Source organism: Nuphar pumila, chromosome 8, assembly GCF_984573655.1.
Source record: "Nuphar pumila chromosome 8, dmNupPumi1.hap1.1, whole genome shotgun sequence".
In the NCBI taxonomy this organism is placed as follows: Eukaryota; Viridiplantae; Streptophyta; class Magnoliopsida; order Nymphaeales; family Nymphaeaceae; genus Nuphar; species Nuphar pumila.
Genome location: NC_143256.1, coordinates 78,824,482 through 78,841,487, shown reverse-complemented (window position 1 = coordinate 78,841,487; position 17,006 = coordinate 78,824,482). Strand labels below are relative to the sequence as shown.

At 37.9% G+C, this 17,006-nt stretch overlaps 1 protein-coding gene across 2 annotated transcripts in view; it reads left to right on the top strand.

Moving 5' to 3' along the window:
- Positions 1-17,006, top strand: part of LOC149829991 (uncharacterized) — a 67,070-nt gene that overhangs the window by 20,849 nt on the left and 29,215 nt on the right. The window lies entirely within an intron of this gene.

Here is a 17,006-nt window from a genome sequence, read left to right as displayed (position 1 = left end):
AAAATTCAGGCTTCATTATTTGGATGCTATCCATAGTGGTGTAATTTATGAAATTGCTAGTATGCAATTAGGCTTATTCAATGGTGCAAAGGATTGTAGCATTAACTTGTTTTACCTATCAAATCCAAGCAAGTGAAACTTAAATTTCTAATAAACCATCCCTACTATATTGATTAATATCATAGTCACTGATATTGCCAATATTTGGAAAATATGACTTTATTATCAATAAATTAAGGTGAGCTGCTATCTTATAGAGACACACCAATTTGGGGGTATGTCCCTCTGATGACATGAGCGGACAAGCAGATGACACTCACATGTACGACATTATTTTCATAAATTTTAATACTTTTTGATATTTTCCATAGAACATGCATTTTTGCCTATTAAATTATCAAAAAATAGTTTTTTCATTCATTAAAAATTAAAAAAATCCATGTTTTGGTGTCCTATTTTCTGAAAAATTTTCAAACTTGCGAGTCGAACTCGCGTCACGTGTCCTCGTGTCCATGAATCTTTGTGACATAGGTAAGAAGGTAATATCGGCAAAATATCATGATATTTTCAAAATATCGCTATAATTCAAGATATCATAATAATATTGCAATATTATTATAATATTTTTGTGATGTTTTAAAAAAAATCTTATTTTATGTATTTTAAGTGTTAAAATAAGTCAACCTCTAAATAAGTCGAGCTCTTAAAGTTTTACTTAAGTCTGTTTTTGGTATTCTCTAAATAATGAGGGACCCATATGTAATTTCTTTCTTATGGCTGATCTCTATTTAAACAAGTAGAGATTAGACCTAATACATGATTTTAGACCTCCCTTTACCTCTTTTTCTCTTCTACATGGTATCAAAGCCATCGACCTTGGGGGGCGTGACTTTGGGGTCTGCGCCAAATTGTGCGTGAAGGGAACCAGATCGCGTGAAGGGGTGTGACTTCAGGGTCTGCGCCAAAGCTTGCGTGAAGGGTACCAGATTGCGTGAAGGGGATCAAACCTAAGGTGTGTTCAATTTTTTTTTTGGAATCGAGTGGTATAGATTTGATAACAGATCTAAAAGTCGAGGTGGAAGTATGGGTTTCGGTACAGGTACGGTGCAGTAATGGTGTAGTAAAGTGGGTGGTGACCAGTTTTTTTTTTGTCGTGGGTGTGGGTGACGACCAGACTTGTCGTGGGTAATTTTTTTTTGTCGTGAAGAAAAATCTGGTCGTACGTCGTGGACCTGCATATTCTTTTGGATTTGATCGTATGTTCAGGTTGCTGTGAAGATTAAAATTCTTATATCACCATTAATTTTTATGTTCTGGCCGTTGAAAAAAAACATTAACTTTTATAGTCATAGATCTGCTTATTTCTTTGGATCTGATCGTATGTTCAGCTGGCTGTGAAGCTTATATCGTCGTTTGTTTTGGATCTTCTTTTATGTTATGGCTGTTGAACAACAACAACAACAACAACAACAACAACAACAACTACGCCTTCATCCCAAAACAATTGGGGTCGGCGATATGAACCAAAAAAGAAAATCATTCTGGGTCTTCCACATGAATCCTTCTCCTCCAATCATTTCTATCCAATGCCATGTCCTCGGTGAGGTTCAAAGCATTTATATCCTTTCCTATCACCTCCATCCATATCTTCCTAGGCCTACCCCGACCTCTTTTAACTAATATATTTTCCCATTTCTCCATCCTTCTAATTGGAGCATCATTAGGCCTTCGCCGAATATGTCCAAACCACCGTAAACGATTCTCTCTCATCTTATTTTCAATGGGTGCAACACCTACCTTTTTACGTATCTCCTCGTTCCAAATCTTATCTTTTATTGTATTTCCACACATCCATCTCAGCATACGCATCTCAACTACACTCATTTTTTGAATATGATGTCTCTTGGCAGCCCAACATTCCGTACCATATAGTAATGCGGGCCTAATAGTCGTCCTATAAAACTTTCCCTTCAACCGCAATGGCATTCTACGATCGCACAACACTCCAGTTGCACTCTTCCATTTCATCCACCCAACCTTTATCCTATGATTTACATCTCCATCAATTTCTCGATACTTTTGAATGATAGATCCCAAATATTTGAAACAATCATCCACCGGTATTTCTTGCTCACCAAGCTTCACTACACTCCCATCACTACTTCGTTGCTTACTAAACCGACATTCCATGTATTATATCTTACTCTTACTCAACTTAAAACCTCTTGCTTCCAATGTTTGTCTCCATAATTCTAACTTAGCATTAACCCCAGCTCTAGACTCATCAATCAAAACAATATCATCAACAAACAGCATACACCACGGCACATTTTCTTGAATTGAGCTCGTAAGCTCATCCATCACTATAGCAAATAGGAGGGCTTAAAGCAGATCCTTGATGTAACCCAACCGTTATAGGAAAATTGGTTGTCACCCCTCCACAAGTGCGAACATTGGTTACTACTCCTTCATACATATCTTTAATTATACTAATGTACTTGAGAGAAACACCTTTCTTCATTATTGTCCACCAGAGAACGTCCCTAGGTACTCTATCGTATGCCTTCTCCAAATCAATAAAAACCATATGCAAATCTTTGTTCCTCTCTCTATTTCTCTCGATGAGTTGTCTAAGAAGATGAATAACTTCCATAGTTGATCTTCCAAGCATAAAACCAAATTGATTCTCCGATATCATGACAACCTTCCTCAACCTAGACTCAATCACCCTCTCCCAAAGTTTCATAGTATGACTCATGAGTTTTATACCACGATAGTTTGTGCAATCTTGTATATCACCCAGTGTTATTAAAAACGCGCCTCAAGGCGCAAAAAGCGCGCCTCAAGGCGCAAAAAGCGTGCCTCAAGGCGCAAAAAGCGCGCCTCAAGGCGCAAAAAGCGCGCCTCGCCTCAAGGCGAGGGCCTTTGTGCCTTGAGGCGCATGCTTGAAGCGTAAATGCATAGAGGCGTACGCCTCATAGGTCTTGAGGCGTACGCCTCGAGGCGAGGCGCGCCTCACGGTGAGGCGCGCACGCCTCGTGATTATGGTCAAATGAGGGTCAAAGCCCTCATTTGACCATAATTAAATTCTTGCCCCCGACCCTAACGAGGGTCGGGGGCCCTAATGTCTCGTAGCCCCTCTCTTTCTCGTCTCTCACAATCTCTCCCTCTCTTGCAGCCCCTCTCCCTCTCTCTCTTTCTCACAGCCCCTCTCCTTCTCTCTCACAGTCTCTCACAGTCCCTCTCTAGCGTCTCTCCCTTATCGGCCTCCTCCTTCTCGCCGGAAGCAACTGCGACGCCGGAAGCTGCTGCGACACTGAAATCAGTTGCGATGCCGGAAGCAGCCATACCCCAGGTAACCCGACCCCCTTCATTATTTTTCCTTCGTGTCTGCCTCCCTCTCTTGAATCTTTGTAGCAGGCAGGGGCACGACCCCTGTCGTGCGACTTATTCCGGCAGGCTCGACCCCCTTCGTAGACCTTGAGCCCAAGGTTGGGAAGTTGGCTGTACCAATGTTTATAGAGAAGAGCAGTGGGTAAACGAACCAAACTGAAAGCCTTGTTCGGGCTCGGTTCGATTACAGCCTAGCTGAACATGAGCTTGCACAAGCTCGAGTTAGCCAAAACTGAGTTGGCTCGTTAAGCAGAAATAGGTTTTTTTTTACAAGAAGCCACAACAAAAAATGAACCAGTGACCTCATTGTTTTTATCATATCTGCATAACCAGTTCATTTACTCTTATGTTTGTTGGCATATAATAAACCTAATCGTGCTCGTTTCACTTATATTGCACGAACTGCTTTTTGCTTATTGCTCATCTCACTGAGCTCAAGTCTGAATGAGCTTTGTGCGAGCCAACTGAGCCGAGCAGTGAGCTGCTCTGTTCGCTTACAATCCCTAACAGTGGGGTGAATGAGATAGTTGGATGGTAAAGCTGCACTAATCTTTTTTTTCATAGGAAATGTTGGGGAGCAAAAGTTTGGGGACGGTTTCTCTGCGTAAGAATACAAAAAGTAGCTTTTAATATATATTTTGAATTATTTCAATAGAAATGTATAAAAGATGCAGTAAAATATCACAAAATTATTCTTGTGTATTGATTAAAAAGTCAAAAAAATTGGTGTTCTCATGTGCTATGTTTCAAAATTTTTACAAACTCCCATCTCAAACTCTTTCGTTTGTGAGTACACCCTTATTGAGTTGGTGGTTCAGTGGCCACATTTTGAATGACCTTACTTCAGGCCCGTCAGTGACACTTTTCTACATGAAAGATATTAGAATTAAATACATTTGCATTAGTTACATTAATGTTACTTTTACATGCTAATCTCATATTTTTTCCGTATTTATTTGAGATTTTTTATTTCGTGTTGGTTGGTGCTTCTTCAATAAAGCATTTCTTATTTATTTATAATTTTAGATAATTTTTATAATTTTTTTAAGTTAAAATTTTTTTTTTGAGGCTTACGCTTTGCGCCTTGAGGCTTACGCCTCGCCTCAGATTTTGGTGGTGCGCCTCGCTACGCCTCAACGCTTTTCACAACACTGATATCACCCTTATTCTTATATAGAGGCACCAAAGTATTCTTCTTGCACTAATTAGGCATCTTATTTGTCCGTCAAATCTTGTTAAAAAGATTTGTCAACCATTCTAAACCTTTCTCTCCTAAGCATTTCCAAGCCTCGATAGGTATACCATCTGGGCCAACTGCCCTTCTTCATTTCATTTTCTTCAAAGCCTCTGCAATTTCTTTCTTTTGAATCTTGCGCATGAAGTCACGATTCATCTCATGAAAAGGAATGAAGAAGTCTCTACGATCCTGAGCATATCAAAATAATCTTTCTATCTCTCCTTAATTTCCTCATTTTTGACTAAAGCCCTTTGCATTTCACCTTTGATACATCTAACCATACCCAGATCCCTCGATTTCCTATCTCTCATCTTTGCAAGCCTATAAATATCCTTCTCACCCTCATTGGTATCCAACTTGTCATAAACCTCCTTATATACCTTATCCCTCGCGGTCCGAACTACTTTTTTAGCTTCCTTCTTTGCTATCATATACTTCTCCAAATTCTCATTATCACGACTCTTACTTAGATTTCTATAACACTCTCTTTTAACCTTAATAGCTAATTTGACATCCTCATTCCACCACGATGTATCCTTACCTAGCGGTGCACCGCCTTTAGACTCACTCAATACCTCCTTAGGTACCTTTCTCATGCCACCCGCTATCTTATTCCACGTTGATTTTGAATCCTCTTCGACACACCAATCAACTTCCTTAACTACCTGCTCTACAAACATTCCTTGTTTAGCTCCTTTCAGTGCCCACCACTTAATTCTAGGATCTATCCTGTCTATCCCTTTTGCGACATTGTCTAATTCTAAGATCTAAAATTAAGACTCTATGTTGTGTAGCTACACTTTCTCCCGGTATAACCTTACAATCGATGCAACAACCCCCATCTCTCTTTCTAAGTAGAAAAAAATCTATCTGACTCGTATTAACCCCACTTTTAAATGTTATTAGGTGAGACTCCCTCTTCCTAAACCAAGTGTTTGCTAAGATCATATCATAGGACAAATCAAAATCTAAAATCCTTTCTCCACTTTCGTTTCTTTCTTCTATACCATAACCTTCATAGATACTCTCAAATCCATCCCTACTAATGCCTATATGCCCATTAAGGTCACCGCCGATGAAAATCCTTTCTCCATAAGATATCCCTTGTACTACTCCATCTAAATCTTTCCCAAATTGACGCTTAATTGAATCATCTAAACCTACTTGAGGTGCATAAACACTAATAATATTAATAATATCCGTACCTAATACTAATTTAATAAGTAAAATCCTATCACCCTTCCTACGGACCTCAACTACATTATCTATAAACTCATGACTCATAACAATCCCTACTCCATTCCTATTCCTATTTATTCCTGTATACCAAATCTTATATCCCCAAGGTTCTATCACTTTTGCTTTCTCACCTACCCATTTGGTCTCTTGTAGACATAAAATATCAATCTTTCTCCTACACATAACATCTACTAACTCTACCAACTTACCAGTTAAAGACCCTATGTTCCAAGTTGCTAACCTAATTTTATGGTCTTGAACTAACTTCTTTACCCCCACCCGTCCAACAAAGTGAGGAAACCCTTGCCTATTTGACACCACACCCTGGCGCCGGTGTGACGCGTCGCTTCCGGGCGACGACCTAACAACCCTTGCCCATTTATCATTGCCTCTGGGCCTATAGAGTACAACACGTCGCTCAGTAGAGAATGCCCCAACAAAATTCTCATATTGGTTCATATTCATAGGTATGACTAAGTTTTTATGCTGAGAGGCCTACCACAACCCTCCTCCTTTATCCGGGCTTGGGACCGACAGTATATAACTAAACAGTTATAAACAGGCAGAGTTATGTAAAAAAATAACCCAGGAACTTTTATAGTCGTAGATCTGCATATTTCTTTGGATCTGATCGTATGTTCAGGTGGTTGTGGAGCGTATATCATCGTTTTGTTTTGGATCGACATATGGTTTTCTACCTTATGTCCTGTTTGATTCAGATCTGATCACAGATTTGGGTGTTGTGGTGAAGGCCGATCTGTATAGTGGATCGGTTCATGGTGTAGCTGTTCGTTTACGAGCTGTGACAGTTTTTTTTGTGTGTGCACGTGGATATCTACTGCAACAGAGTCAGTGGTTGTGGCTTCTTAGTTCGTGTTATTCATTATGGGTGATGCTCAAAAATCTGATTATAAGAATGAAGCTATTGGGGAATATAAAGCCTTTGCCAATCCCTTCTCCTATGGTTCTTCTCTGAAATTAAATAAAACTAACTATCCAAGGTGGTCCAGAATCTTTATGATGTCCGTGTCGGAACATCGTAGAAAACATATTCTATTGGAATCTGAACCTGATGATAAAACAGGAAAATATAATACTTGGGATGAAGATAATGACATTGTTATGTCATGGATCATGAATAACATTGAATCTCATATTGCAGATGGCTTAATTTATTACAATACGGCTAAACAAATGTGGGACACTCTTCGAGATACGTACTCTCAAGAGACCAATATGAGTCGTATTCTGCAAGTTGAACAGAAAATATATAATTTACAACAAGGTGATCAATCATTGGCCCAGTACTATGCCTCTGTTAAGGCAGCCTTGGAAAGACTGAATGCTCATAGGCCTTTGTGTTGCTCCAAACAGAAGGATCATCAAGAATAGACTATGGTTGCTCGGTTCCTCACAGATCTATCATCAGAGTTTTCAGTTGCAAAAGTTCAAATGTTGACCGGGTTAGATGTTCCTACTCTCGTTGATGCATACAATCGATTGAGTAGACTTGCCATCTCTCTTCCACAATCTCAACCTGCATCTCAGTCATCTGCTTTAGTTGTACCACCTAGTTATGGACGAGGAAATACTATGCATGTTAGAGGCAGAGGCCGTGGAAGAGGTATGGGAGGTAGAGGCAAACTCCAATGTACCTATTGTGAAAATCTCGACATTTAGAAGACCGCTGCTGGGTTAAACATGGACGACCAGTTTTTTCTCCATTGAAGCCAAATGTTCCAAAAGCTAATGCTACAAAACTAGAGGTGGAGCATGAAACCAATTCTCCTAGTGAATCTATCACTCTTAACTGTGCAGAATATGAAGAGCTGGTTTCTCATCGTCCTTCAAGTTCCTCTTCTCCTGTTGCTGGTGTGGCCTACTCTACCCATGATAGTAAGTGGATTATTGACTCTGTTGCATCTAGACATCTATGCAACGTTTAAAAACTCGCCGAGTTAACTCGTTGACTCGGCTCGGCTCGGCCCTCCAGCGAGTCAACCCGGCTAGGCATACTCGGATTGCCAAGACTCGGGCTTGACTTGGGCCGGACTCGGGATGACTCGGGCTGACTCGGCAGAGTCACGAGTCATGGCGTACTCGGGCGAGTTCTGCCACCTTTGCCTTGACAAAACTCGCTGGAAGGATCGCTCTGACTCGGGCGACTCGGACCGAGTCACGAGTCACTGAAGACCCGCTGGTTTAGTGAAAATGTCAAATTTGAAATTAAAAAAACTTTACCTTTTAACGAAAAAACTTAAAGGACTTTAGGGTTTTCGACTCTTCAGTTTTCAAGCACAGTCTCGACTGAAGAGAGGAGAAGCCGAGAAGGTCTTCGACTCTTCAGTTTCCAGCCATCCGACGATAGCTTTGGCATGAACAACGACGCCGACAAGGATTTTCTGGCGTGAACAGTAACAGCGACGCCGTGCGTTTTTTCGGCACGATTTTCCGACGAGATTTGTGAAGGTATGTATCGTTATTTTTTTTGGGAACGAAGCAAGCACATCGATTAAATACATTAAGGCGTCGTTGCTAATCCGACGCATCTTCTCCAGCCAAAACAGTGTGTCGCTGCGCGATATTCCGGCGAGATTTTTCGGCACGATTTTCCGACGAGATTTGTGAAGGTATGTATCGTTATTTTTTTGGGAACGAAGCAAACACATCGACAATGAAGTGTGAACAGTAAGGCGTCGTTGCAAATCCGACGAATCTTCTCCAGCAAAAACAGTGTGCCGCGCGATATTCCGACGAGTGCAGATTTTCCGGCGAGTTTTTTCGGAGAGATTTGCGAAGGTATGTATGTTGTATGCACACTGAGGCGAAGCGAGGCGTTGAGTCTTATGTTATGAGACAGTACCTGAGGCGTACGCCTCTGTACCTGAGGCGTACGCCTCAGTACCATGCATTATACGGTGAGTTGCACAACATTCCTCTAAGTTTTCATTTTCGCATGTCATTTCTATTGCTTTGTATTTTCATTTTTATCCGCATTTTCCCTGCATTAATTGCTTTCTGTTTAATCTCATTGTTGAATCATTTGTTCATCCTGTATTAGAGCAGTTTCTCATATCTGCAAATTTTTTTACCTGCATTTCAAATTTGGTGGTTTTTTTTTTATTTCAGTTCATTATTTGTCGTATGTTCATTTCTGTGTATCATTAGTCTCAATCTCATTGCATTTGTTGTTTTAGTTTCGGTAATTTCATATTTTTGTTTTTTTTATTTGCAGTTTGTTTTCCAGAATTTCTGTTAGTTTTCATTTTACTAAGTTTATTTTTTTGTTTTGTTATTTTACTGAGTTTTGCTCTTCGTTTTGCTAAGTATCATTTTTTTTATTTTACTGAACTTCCTGTCTTTCATTACATGCATTGTCTGTTTTTCAATACATTTCAATTTCTGTTTTGTTAATTCTTTGTTTTGTTTTTACTGATTTTACTGTTTTTAGATTCTTTTTAATTTCCTATGTGTTAATTTCTTGAATTTCCTGTATTCTTCCTCCATAATTTACTGTTTTGTTTTTTTCTCTGATCTCGCCGGAATATCATCTAAATGTCCTATGTGTAACCCTTTGTTCTTCTAGCAGTTCTTCTTGTCTATCTTAAAAGTACATGATTTTTGCAACGTGTTAGGGGAAACATGGCATGACAAGGAGTCAAGGACCCTGTGTGGAATGATGGAATCATAACTTTGTACATAATCTACTAACCGTATCATTGTTTTTAACTTTTCAAATTTAACAGTTTAGATTTATCAAATCATCAAAGAAATGTCAGAAGAAGGATCTTCAAGGACTCCAACAACATTCACCAAAGGAAAGGACCCTGTGTGGGATTTTGGTTTACCATTTGATAAGAAAAAGAAGAGGGTACAATGTACTTGGTGTACAAAACAAATGAGTGGTGGCATTAATAGACTTAAGTATCATCTTGCTGGTATTAAAGGAGAGGTGGAACCATGCGACAAAGTCGAAGAATCTGTAAGAAAAAAAATTCGTAAGGATTTGGAGTCATTTAAGGAACACAAATTATATAAGAGAAATATTGTAAATGAGATTGATTCCTTTGTTGAAGTAAATGATAATGATATGGACTTGTGATATGAAAGTGATGAGTCTACTGAGAAAAGATATATAAAAGGGAAAAAATTGATGAATGATGCCCAAAAGCATAATCTTGATGCTTTTGTTCAAGTGAAGGCAGGGTCTCCATCAATGAAACAACTTGGAATAAAAGCAGCTTTGGATAGAAAAGCTAGAGATAGGTTATGTTCAGCTATTGCGAGATTTTTTTATCATTCAGCCATTCCTTTCAACGCAGCCAATTCTCCTTATTTTACAAAGATGATTGAAGTTTGTTCCTCAGTAGGAATGAGATTGAAGCCGCCTTCTTCATCTGAGATTTCTGGAAGATTATTACAAGAAGAAATTAAAAAAATTGATGATTATTTCAAAGAATATAAGGAGTCTTGGGCTGAAATGGGTTGTTCTATTATGGCTGATGGTTGGAAAGATGCAACACAAAGGACATTGATAAATTTTTTGGTTCATTGTCCAAGGGGTATTTACTTCTTGAAATCAGTTGATGCAACAAGTATCGTGAAGAATCGAGAAAAATTATTAAAATTATTTGATGAAGTGGTGGAAACAGTAGGTGCAGAGAATGCTGTTCAGGTATATCATTTTGTTCTTTTGTAATTTTCTATTGAACATTGCTATTTATAATTTGTCTAGTATGTTAATAATGTTTTGAAATTAAAAAATGGCAGGTAATCACAGATAATGCAGCCAACTATCAAGCAGCTGGAAAGATGTTGGAGGATAGGAGGAAAACCATATTTTGGACTCCTTGTGCAGCTCATTGCATAGATCTCATGCTTGAAGATTTGTCTAAGATAAAAAGCATAGCTGGATGTGTTGAAAAAGGAAAAAGGATCACGAAGTTCATCTACAATCATACTTTTGTTTTGAACGTAATGAGGACTCAATTTTCTAATAAGAAAGAAATTCTAAGACCAGTTACTACAAGATTTGCCACTAATTTTATCATGCTTCAATCTTTGCTCGAACATCGAAGTGGTCTTAGAAAAATGATGGCAGCAGATGAATGAAACAATTCTAAATATTCATCATTTGCTGAGGGAAAAGAGATGGATGATATTATATTGAATAGTAATTTTTGGAGAGTCGTAGAATCAACTGTTAAAACTATAGAACCTCTGGTCAAAGTTTTGAGAATGGTTGATGGAGAAGAAAATCCTACAATGGGTTATCTTTATGAAGCTATGGATAGAGCCAAAGAGGCTATAAAATAAATTCATGACAACGAGGAGAAAAAATATAAACCTTATTGGAAAATAATTGACAATCGTTGGGAAAATCAACTTCATCACCCTCTTCATGCAGCAACATACTATCTCAATCCCAAATACCACTATAGTCCACAATTTTCTAAGGTATGTATTTGTTTATATCTTTTTATTAATTATTTTAAATTTTGAATATGAACTTTCTTTTATCAATTATCAATTTAATGTATTTGACTATTTGCACTATTTCATGTAATTCACAAAGCATCCTGAAGTAAGGCGTGGTTTAATTAAATGTATTGAGAAGTTGGAGCCAAATATTTCAGCTAGAGTAAGAGCACGCAAGCAACTTGAGTTATTTGAAGACGCAAGTGCAGATTTTGGTACTTATATAGCTGTTATGACTAGAGATGAGCATAAGCCAGGTGATTTATCTTTAACATTATTGTTGTGTTGTGCAAAAGAATATTTCTTTAATCAACTTTTCATTTTTGTGTGTTTTGGCTTTATGCAGCAATGTGGTGGAAAATGCATGGAATATGTGCCCCCGATTTTCAAAAAATTGCTATTCGTATACTTAGTCAAACATGTTCTTCATCTGGATGTGAACGAAATTGGAGTACCTTTGATCAAATTCACACTAAGAGAAGAAATAGATTAGCTCAAAAGAAACTTAATGACTTAGTGTTTGTCCATTATAATTTACGTCTGAAAGAAAAGCAATTAAAGAAAACACGTCTTGACCCAATTTCTTTGGACAATATATATTTGCAAACACCAATGGATGAATGGGTCATGCAAGAAGGAGTTTTAGATGGAGATGAGGTAAAAGTTTGTTTGATATTTTAACTTGATTAATTTTTTTTTAATTTAGTTTTTTGTCTTTCTCTATTGCATGTTAACTCAAGTGTGTCATATTGTATTGAATGAAGGATTTCTTAAGAGACTTGGAGATGGAAGTTGAAAACATTGAAGAAGCTAATCTTATTGATGATGAAGGTGGTGATGGAGTTGAAGATGAAGATGCAAGGGAAAATGCAACCACTAGTACTCCAATTAACTCAAGAATTGATTCAAATGAAGTTCCAAATAATAGCACTTCGCCTCTATTTGAGATTTGAGTCATTGACTCTTGACTTGAGAATTGAGATATCACATTTTGTAAAAGTGAATGAATTTTGGATGTTTGAAATTTGATTTTGTCATTGTGTTATGATCATTAACTTTATATTTATGAACTTTGTAACTTAACTTTACTTTAGGGCTTATTTCTATTGAAATATTGAATTATTGTTTTTCTTGGTTGTTCGATTTCTTGCTATTAGATGAGTAATTATAAGTTAGATATAGTTTTACTTGATGCTATTTTACTTATTAATCAATTACACTAGTAATTAAGTCATTCTACAAACTTTTATATGTTTAAATGATAATTTATATATTGTTTTTCTTTTAAAATCAAAAGTTAACAAAATCCGGTCCGAGTCACCGAGTTGACCCGCCGAGTCACGAGTCCATAAAGAACGAATCGAGTTCCGAGTCACGGGTTTTAAAACCATGCATCTATGTGGAAACTCTCAAATTTTTTCAGATCTAAAGGTTATTACTGCACATCGGGAAGTCTCATTAGCTGATGGGAGTTCCTCCCTGGTTCTTGGTCAGGGAAATATCTCTATATCCTCTTGCAGTTGAAAAATGTTCTTCATGCTCCTTCATTTCCTCAAAGTTTATTATCGGTGAGTTGCCTTACAAAAGAGCTAAATTGTAGAGTGATAATTGATCCTGTGTGCTGTCATTTTCAGGATTTGCTGACGGGGAAGAAGATTGGTGGAGGCTACGAAGAAAATGAAGTCTACTATCTACATCATCCTGTGGGAAACATTTATGCTGCACTCGATTCTTCCTCGAGTCCGGTTTAGTGGCATCGTCGTCTCGGACATCCTTCATTGTCGAAGCTTCGTCGTGTCATTCCTCAAATTTTGTCTACTACATCGTTCCAATGTGAAGCATGTCAGTTGGGCAAGCATCATCGAAGTTTGTTTCCTTTTGGTCAGAGTCAGTTCAGTCATAAGGTCTTTGAACTTCTTCATGCGGATGTATGAGGTCCCAGTAAGATTCCTACCGTCGTTATTACTTTGTTATTGTCGATGATTTTTCTAAGTTGTCTTGGGTATTCTTAATAAAAGAAAGATCCGAAGTTCTTAGTATCCTTAAATCATTAGTTATTGAAATAAAAACTCAGTTTGAATCTGTTGTCAAGATTATTCGCACTGATAATGCTCTTGAGTTTAAAACCAAAGCTCTATTGCAATTTTATTAAGACCATGGCATTCAACCCCAAACCACTTGTGCCTATACTTCCCAAGAAAATGGGGGTGGCTGAGCGAAAACACAAACATCTCCTTGATGTAGCCCGCACCCTTATGATTTAATCCAATGTTCCTGCTTCATATTGGGGTGATGTGCTTATCACAACTTGTTATTTGATCAACCGCATGCCTTCATCATCCGTGGAAGACCAAATTCCTTTGCAAATCCTGTATCCTAATGGACCTCTCTTCTCTCTTTCGCCCAAGGTATTTGGGTGCGTTTGTTTTGTGCATAGACTTGGACCTGACCGTGATAAATTAGCCACTCAAGCTACTAAGTGTATGTTTATAGGCTATCCAAAGAATCAAAAGGGGTATCGATGTTATGATTCGATTTCTCGTCGGGAGTATGTGCGGATGTATCTTTCTTGGAGACTATTCCATATTATTCCAGTACTGATGCTCAGTTGCAAACCGATCAAGATGACTCCTTTCCTCTTCCTGTTCCTCCTTTTCTTTTGGAATCGGTGTCCCCATTACCGAATCCAACTCCATCTTCATCTCCACCTACCTCACAGTTTTACAATCCTCCATTGGTGTATGCGCATAAAACTCCACCTCCTCCAGAGCCTCCATCCTCTTCTTTTCCTGAGGTAAGTGTTCCTGATAGCAATGACATTCACATTGATGATAACATGCCAATAGTTCTACGAAAGGGGACACAACAATGTACCTTATATCCTATGTCTCAGTTTGTGTCAGACGCTAGAATTGGTAATCAGATGAAAGCATTTATCTCAGCTTTATCTGCTGAAACTATTTCTCAGAGTTATCAAACGGCCGTTCTCGATAGCAGGTGGAAGTAGGCTATGCAAGATGAAATGGACGCTTTACTATCTCAACAGACATGGGACCTTGTTGATCCCTTAGTGGATGTGGACATCGTTGGATGCAAATGGGTATATACCATTAAGTACAATTCAGATGGTTCAATTGAAAGATATAAGGACAAGTTAGTAGCAAAAGGTTATACTCAGACATATGGTGTTGATTTCTTTGAGACATTTTCTCCTGTCGCGCGGATGGGCCCATCCGTCTTGTTCTCTCGGTAGCTGTTCATCATGGATTGAGTTTGTGTCAACTAGATGTGAAAAATGTCTTCCTATATAGGGATCTGTCTGAGACAGTATACATGCAACAACCTCCTGCGTTCGAGGTTGAGGGGGAGTGTCAGAAGGTGTGCAGATTAAGAAAGACGATATATGGGCTGAAGCAAAGTCCTCGTGCATGGTTTCAAAAGTTGTTTGATGTGATGTCAAAGTTTGGTTTTGATAAGTCAGCGTCAGACCACTCATTATTTATTAAGAAAACTAACTCAGGCCTAGTCGTTATGGTAGTATATGTGGATGACATCATCCTTACATGAGATAACATGAAAGAAATTGCAGCTACAAAGGCTCATATTCAAAAACATTTTGTTACCAAAGACCTTGGTCCACTTAGATACTTTCCTGGCATAGAAGTGGTCAGGAGCAGTGAGGGAGTGGTTTTGTCTCAACGAAAGTATGTGCTTGATCTATTAAAAGAGACAAAAATGTTGAGAGCTAAACCAACAAATATTCCCATGGATCACAAAGTTCATTTATTGGATGAGGGGTCAAAATCCTTCGATAGCAGGAGTTATCGCTCGTTGGTAGGGAAGTTACTGTATATGACATTGACTAGACCTGATATTGCTGTGGCTCTAAGCAAGGTTAGCCAATTCATGGACAAACCGACAAAGATACACTGGAATGCCACAATGATGATACTCAGGTATTTAAAATCTTCCCTCTGGAAAAGGATTATTATTCAAAAAGGGGGGTACTCTAGAGGTAGTTGCTTAGTCTGATGCTGATTATGTTGGGGCTGTAGAGGATAGAAAATCTACCACATGATTCTATGTATTTGTTGGAGGAAACTTAATTTCTTGGAGAAGCAAGAAGCAAACCGTGGTCGCTAGGTCGAGTGCCGAATCTGATTATAGGGCTATGGCCCAAACTGCAGCTGAATTGATGTGGATTCGAACTATGTTGACTGATCTTCAAGTGAAGGTTTCATCTCCTATGGTGATGATGTGTGATAACAAGGCGGCTACATATATAGCAAATAATCCAGTATTTCATGAGAGGATAAAACATATTGAAGTTGACTGCCATTACATAAGAGATATGGTTCAAGCTGGACATATATCTACCAAGCATGTAATCCTTGAGGATCAAGTTGCAGATATTTTTACAAAGCCTCTTGCGAGGTTCAGTTTCTCAAAATGTTGCGGCAAGCTGAGCATGATTGATATTTATGCTCCAGCACTAGGGGGTGTTAAAAAAAGTCGACCTCTGAATAAGTCGAGCTCTTAAAGTTTTACTTAAGTCTGTTTTTGGTATTCTCTAAATAATGAGGGACCCATATGTAATTTCTTTCTTATGGCTGATCTCTATTTAAACAAGTAGAGATTAGACCTAATACATGATTTTAGACTTCTCTCTTTACCTCTTTTTCTCTTCTACATTAAGCATAGTCACAAATATCAATATCGGCTATATCTCATTGAGGTATAATATCGGGATATTATAGGTTTTTCAATAAATCTCAAAAAATTCTCGAAAAATAAAAAATAAAACAAAAAGATTGAAAAAAATAGTTGTAAAACAAAGGAGCCATAATATGACATAAGCAACCTAAATATGCAGGATATTCCCTTCCTCTATCTTTTCTTCTTTCCCTTCCCCTTTTTTTTCTTCTTTCTTTTCTTACTTCTTTCTTCCCCTCTCGCAGGTCTGCCACGGACAACCTCCCTTTCCTTTCTTCTTTTCCTTCCTCCCTCTTCCTTTCTTCTTTTCTTCCTTCCCTTTCTCTTCCTTCTTTCTTTCCTTGTTGCAGCCCTGATTGTGGATTATCGGGGTTCTAGGTCAAAAGACCCCCTTTACTTGAAAGACTTAAAGTTAAACCATAAAGGAAAAAGTTATAAATTTTATACCAAAAGTAACCTTTTAAAAAATCAATAACAACATATGTATTCCTTTTTTTTTCAAAAGTCCCCAAATACCCCTACACGAACAGTTTTAAAAAAGTATCTGCTGCTGGGTTGTGACAACGATATTATTGTGATAATATACTGATATATATAAATTGCCGATATTTTGTAAATATTGCGATATTTTACCTTAAATATCGTTTTCCATTTTACAGCTTTAATATTGCAATATTTTCAAAATATCGGCGATATCTTTGACTATGATTTTAAGCTTAATTTTTTGTATTTTAAAAACTTTTCAAACTTGTGTTTTTACATTTTTGCAAGAAAAATGTAAGAAAACCTATTATTTTCTTATATTTATTATTTGTATATTTATTCATTTTTATAAAACTCAAAAAATTTCAGACAAAAACCACATGAAAAAAAACTCTGAGGAAAACCCTCAGCGAGAAATTGTCTTGAATGATATAGGTGACTATGGTTAACATTAGGCACTTGT